This window comes from Procambarus clarkii, chromosome 16 (assembly GCF_040958095.1).
Source record: "Procambarus clarkii isolate CNS0578487 chromosome 16, FALCON_Pclarkii_2.0, whole genome shotgun sequence".
NCBI classification, from domain to species: Eukaryota; Metazoa; Arthropoda; class Malacostraca; order Decapoda; family Cambaridae; genus Procambarus; species Procambarus clarkii.
This window is the reverse complement of record NC_091165.1, coordinates 34,970,659-34,977,242: the sequence shown is the minus strand read 5'-3', so window position 1 is coordinate 34,977,242 and position 6,584 is coordinate 34,970,659. Positions and strand designations below refer to the sequence as shown.

General features: G+C 40.2%; 1 long non-coding RNA gene across 1 annotated transcript in view; it reads right to left on the bottom strand.

The window, feature by feature from the left end:
* Positions 1-2,268, bottom strand: part of LOC138365424 (uncharacterized) — a 4,059-nt gene extending 1,791 nt beyond the window's left edge. Inside the window, exons 1-2 of the long non-coding RNA XR_011228807.1 lie at positions 2,196-2,268; positions 434-511 (exon numbers count right to left, since the gene is read on the bottom strand). This is a non-coding gene — a long non-coding RNA (uncharacterized lncRNA). The remainder of the gene's footprint in view (positions 1-433; positions 512-2,195) is intronic.
* Between the last annotated feature and the right edge of the window lie 4,316 nt (positions 2,269-6,584).

Here is a 6,584-nt window from a genome sequence, read left to right as displayed (position 1 = left end):
CACCTGTAGCACCTGCTACAAGGATGTAGCAGGTGCTCAATTGTCAAAAGTGAAAAATTTGGTTTGTCTTCCGAATGCACCATATCAGTAAATTTTTTAATAATCTTTTAAAAATAGTAAATGCCACTATTTTTGCAAAATTATTACAAGATCTATTATTCTAATAAGGGTTTGATAAAATACAGTAGACTACCTACTGGTTTTACCTGTAATAAGGTTTGATACAGATGATTATGGATATATTTATATGCTCTTATTGTTAAGAAGTAATTTTTTAAAGAGTATTTTGTAATGAGCAGATGTAATTGTAAGATGTAATTGTGTCTGACACTGATAAAATTATAAACCATTGTAAACAATTTGTTCACTTTCAAAACTTAGGCATATATATATATGCATATAAAAAAAAACAAGTAAATGTAAATAATTTTACCTTGCACCTAGATCCACCGAGCCTGTATGGCGCGCGTTTCAGTACTTCGGAAATCTAGAACTATCTAGAATCTCTAATCTGCAATGAAACAATACATATTATTGCACTTACCAAAACATGGATGAATGTAGAAAATACAGAACTATTGGCTGAATATCAAATAAATGGATTTAATCTATTTCACACAGATAGATATATTAGACCGTGTATGTTAGGTAATACCTAACATACACGCCTCCACACACACTACATTTGAAATGTAGTCTCGAAAAGACTACATTTCAACAAAAACGTGCCACAGACCAGTCACAAGACTGAACCTCGTCGAGGCCAAACGTCTAAATGAGAGCATGAAAGAGAAAGAAATAATTTTTTAACATCAGGTATCGTACACACACTGAATGCACCTGCAGACACACAACAAGCACTATCAATATAGCAAAGATTACTCCATAAAAAAATAATTAAATTATTGACCAACATGAGAGAGGGCTAGCCAACATGAGAGGGTTGTGTTGATTGCCTGAAAATATTTAAATTGTTTAATGTATTGAATGGCATTTTTCAAGTTACAACATTTTTTAAATTACTGAACTAGGTTCTAGGCTTTGCTAGGCTTAATTCAATTATTACAGATGAGCCTAACCTAGCCTAGAACCCAGCGGGTTTTTTTCCTATTGGAGAGTGTTGTACATGCTGCTATGGCGGTGTGTCCACTCACAAGATTAGTGGCTCTGCCCAATAAACTCGCCCCCTCGTGGCAAAATTTAAAAAAATTTAGAACCTAGTTCAGTAATTTAAAAAATGTAACTTGAAAAATGCCATTCAATACATTAAACAATTTAAATAATTTCAGGCAATCAACACAACCTTCTCATGTTGGCTAACCCTCAGCAGTGCTCAGGCCCCTGTGCCCAGGCCCTGGGGCCTGAGTCCTCAGTTCCATACACTAGCACTGCCAGGCCTCGCCTCCACATACACCAGCACTGCCCCTCGCCTCCACATACCTAGCACTGCCAGGCCTCGCCTCCACATACACCAGCACTGCCCCTCGCCTCCACATACACTAGCACTGCCAGGCCTCGCCTCCACATACACCAGCACTGCCCCTCGCCTCCACATACACAGCACTGCCCCTCGCCTCCACATACACCAGCACTGCCCCTCGCCTCCACATACACCAGCACTGCCCCTCGCCTCCACATACACTAGCACTGCCAGGCCTCGCCTCCACATACACTAGCACTGCCCCTCGCCTCCACATACACCAGCACTGCCCCTCGCCTCCACATACACTAGCACTGCCAGGCCTCGCCTCCACATACACCAGCACTGCCTCGCCTCCACATACACCAGCACTGCCCCTCGCCTCCACATACACCAGCACTGCCCCTCGCCTCCACATACACTAGCACTGCCAGGCCTCGCCTCCACATACACCAGCACTGCCCCTCGCCTCCACATACACTATAGCACTACCAGGCCTCGCCTCCACATACACAGCACTGCCCCTCGCCTCCACATACACTAGCACTGCCCCTCGCCTCCACATACACCAGCACTGCCCCTCGCCTCCACATACACTAGCACTGCCAGGCCTCGCCTCCACATACACCAGCACTGCCAGGCCTCGCCTCCACATACACCAGCACTGCCCCTCGCCTCCACATACACCAGCACTGCCCGGCCTCGCCTACACATACACAGCACTGTAGCCAGCACTAGAATCTAATAATATAATAAAATATAAGTGTTTACTTACGATAATATTTGCATGAAGCGTTTGTCCTCTGTCCGCTGACTGCACTGACGACAAAATGGCCGCTCTGTTGATACTAGCCGAATGATGCTGTGACGTCACAGATGAGGGCAGCAATGCGCATTTCGTCCCTCGACCCTTAATCATTCCCTCGTATATATAATTGGCGAGACAATTTACTTATCATTTACTTATCTTAGTTAGCAAATAGGGGATATTTGGCTAAGATTTCTGGTAGCAGATCGTTTTGAATGAAATATTTAAACATCTCTGGAACATTTATTATAAAATTGTCTCTGAATTCAATTCAATTCAATTCAATTGAAGTCTTTTGGCACTCCATCACATAGTGACAGACGGTGTGCTTGTTGACCCAGTTTACATTTGGTTAGGTCTACATCAGCAGATAATTAGAAATCCCAGAGAGAGTTGAAACACAGTTTAAGCCGAACAGTAGTAACATCTAGAAGTCTGCTGATTTTATTGGATGATCCATAGATGTGTGGCTCCTCTTGCATGATAGTATGATGATAGATGGAATTACTGGTGTCAATTTCACTTTGCCTCAGATCTACAAGATCTTGTTGAAGTTCTCGGTGTACTGCTGCTCTCAGATTGCTCATTGACAATCCAAGGCTACACTCATACGTCTCCTTTAAAGGCAGATTCTTTGGCTAACTTATCAGCTCTATCATGCATTTGGAGGCCAACATGAGATGGAGACCACATGAAATGGACTCTGTTACCATCCTTAATAATTTTGTTGTATTTGTGCCTAGCTTCGGACACGAGCATGTTACAGTTATGTCTTAAAGAGTTGAGAGCATTTAAGGATGATAAGGAGTCACTTACAATTAATGTATCAAGTTTGGAGACTTGTACACATTTCAGTGCAAGGAGCAAGCAAATAGTTCAGTCTGAAAGGTAGAGGCCCAATTGTTTATACGGACTCCCCACTCAAAGTATAGGCCATCGCCCATTGTCAGAACAACTGCACTTCCAGTTGCACCCGTGGTGCGGTGTAGGGAACCATCAGTGTATATGATTTGAGAGAGAGAATGCTCTGTGGACAGAGCATCAATATGGCTTAAGGCGTTTAGCTTTGCCTCAAGACGAAGTTTGGGCTGATTTCTAATTTGCTTCTTGGGTGGAAAGGGAGGGATTAAAACTGGAAAGGGTGTAACCTCCCACGGTGCAGGAAAGTGCCGTTGTTGTTTCTCTTGGTACAAATCATGAACCTGATACATTCTGAGTTGAGTTCCAGTTTTTGTTATCCATTTGGAACAATGCTGATCTTCAATAAAGAAATTCTGGAGGGCTTCTGTGCAAGGACTAGGATGAGTTAGCCTAAGCATTTTAATACTAATTTGACAGTTAATTTCAGTAACACGATCAACAACGCTCGGAATATTAAGTTCCTTTCTCATATTAAGTATCTTTTGTTGTACGAGGGCAACCAAGGATTATCCTCAAGGCTTCGTTCTGCAATTTTTCAAGCCCTCCAAGCTTTCTTTCAGGCATCAAAACAAGCAGAGGTGCAGCATAATCCACTAAAGATCTGATGTATGCAAGGTACATCATTTTGACAATTCTGACATTGGCACCATAGCCTGAGTGATAACCTGCAACAGCCTTGAGAGCTCGGAGCCTCTCTTTATACTGACGACAGAGTCTGAATACAACAGGACTATACAGTGGCACCTCAAGGCCAAGGTATTTGAATCTGTTTACATAGTCAAGCTGGGAGCCATCAGACAATTGCATCTTGCGAACAGCTCCTCCCTGCCTGGGTGGGCGCCGATTTAGTATCTTTTTTTCTCTGCTGAGATAATTAAACCTAGGTCCTGACATGAGTCTAATACAGAGTTAAGAGTGTTCTGCATGTTAGCATACCCAGTGGTGTGTATCATTATATCATCAGCATACCCAGTGGTGTGTATCTATATCATCATCATACCCAGTTGTGTGTATCATTATATCATCAGCATACCCAGTTGTGTGTATCATTATATCATAGGCATACCCAGTTATGTGTATCATTATATCATCAGCATACACAGTGGTGTGTATCATTATATCATCGGCATACCCAGTTGTGTGTATCATTATATCATCAGCATACCCAGTGGTGTGTATCATTATATCATCGGCATACCCAGTTGTGTGTATCATTATATCATCAGCATACCCAGTTGTGTGTATCATTATATCATCAGCATACCCAGTGGTGTGTATCATTATATCATCAGCATAGCTATAATGATGTGGACGTTGGGTTTGCTCGGTACAGAGTTTAACAGCGTGTTTATTAAGGTATTAAATAAGGTAGGACTGAGGACACCTTCCTGTGAGGTACCTAGTTCGAAGTCTCTTGTTATCATTAATAATTTTGTTGTATTTGTGTCTAGCTTCAGACACGTGCATGTTACAGTATGTCTTAAAGAGTTGAGAGCAATTAAGGATGATAAAGAGTCACAATTAATGTATCAGTTTAGAGACTTGTACACATTTCAGTGCAAGAAGCAAGGAAATAGTTCGGATTGAAGGGGGTAGAGGCCCAGTTGTTTATACGGACTCCCCACTCATAAAATAAGCTTTTGATACAGTGCCACATAAAAGACTGATTAAAAGATAGAGGCTCACTATATTGTGGATTCTATATTAAGCTGAATTAGGGCATGGCTATACCAAAGGAATCAAAGATTTAGAATCAATGGGGTTAAGTCGCAACACATGGTTTTACACATGGCCGTTCATGTTTAACAAATTTGCTCTCTTTTTATTCCAGCATAGTTGAGGCAGTTGATAGTGGTAAGGATTGTGATGTTGTGTACCTTGACTTTAGCAAAGCTTTTGATACAGTGCCACATGAAACAATGTTGACCTTCAATAAAGACATTCTGGAAGGCTTCTGTGCAAGAGTTAGGATGAGCTAGCCTTAGCATTTTTATACCAATTTGACAGTTAATTTCAGTAACACGATAAACAACGCTCGGAATATTAAGTTCCTTCCTCATGTTAAGTATCTTTGTGGTACGAGGGGCATCCAAAGATTATCTTTAAGGCTTCGTTCTGCAAGTTTTCAAGCCCTTTAAGCTTTCTTTCAGTCATCAAGGCAAGCAGAGGTGCAGCATAATCCACTAAAGATCTGATGTATGCAAGGTACATCATTTTGACAATTGTAACATTGGCACCATAGCCTGAGTGATAACCTGCAACATCTCCAAGAGGGCTTATGGAGCCTCTCTTTATACTGACGACAGAGTTTGAATACAAAAGGACAATACAAGGCAAGTTTTAAGGTATTTGAATCTGTTAACATAGTCAAGCTGGGAGCCATCATACAGTTGCATCTTGTGAACAGCTCCTCCCTGCCTGGGTGGACACCCGTTTAGTATCTTTGTTTCCTCTGCTGAGATATGACTAAACCTAAGTCCTGACATGAGACTAATACAGAGTTAAGAGTGTTCTGCATGTTAGCATAACAAGTAGTGTGTATCATTATATCATCAGCATACCCAGTAGTGTGTATCATTTTATCATCATGTATGATGATACATGATACAAGGAGGTCTAAATTGATCGATCGAACGATCTAAATTGGGTACTGAAATATGGTCAAAAGATTGGGGGAGGCCGTTTAATACTGACAAATGTAAGGTTTAAAGGATAGGTAATGACGATAGATCGAGTTACAAGATATAAGCTAGATGCATGCATGGTGCTGAGATTATGAAGTCGAATTATGAAAGGGATCTGGGAGTTATGATTAGTAAGAATTTAAAACAAACAAAAATCAATGAATAAATGTTCGTAATAAGGCAAACAGAACACTGGGATTTATGTATTGAAACATTAGTAATAATTAAGATATCGGTTCATTGTTCTTCAGATATATCTTGCTCTGGGTAGGCTCCATTTAGATATATATGCACTTCACTTTTGGTCACAGTATATCCACATCATGGTTATAAATTTACTAGAATGCGTCCAGCGGAGGATAACAAAGTTAATACCCCAAAATAGAAACCTGTCATATGAAGAAAGATTGTCAAAGCGTAAATTACATTCTCTAGAAAGACAAAGAATTATAGCTAGGTGACATGTGGTTTATGTTTTTGTTGATGTGTTTCTATATTTTCATAAATAAAGCATGCTTAGTGTCTTATTCCAAGTTTTACGACAATTTTACAAGGTTTAAAATATAAAGCTCAATATATTTCAGCTTTTTTATACCGGAATTATACGTTAATATAACATTATAATAACGTAACGATGTCGTGGAAATAACGTCATATTGACGACATATAAATGTTATATTTATGTTATAAGAACGTAAATTGGATAGGTTTACATAAAGTAAACAAAAAAAACGAAATGTTGACTGAAAAT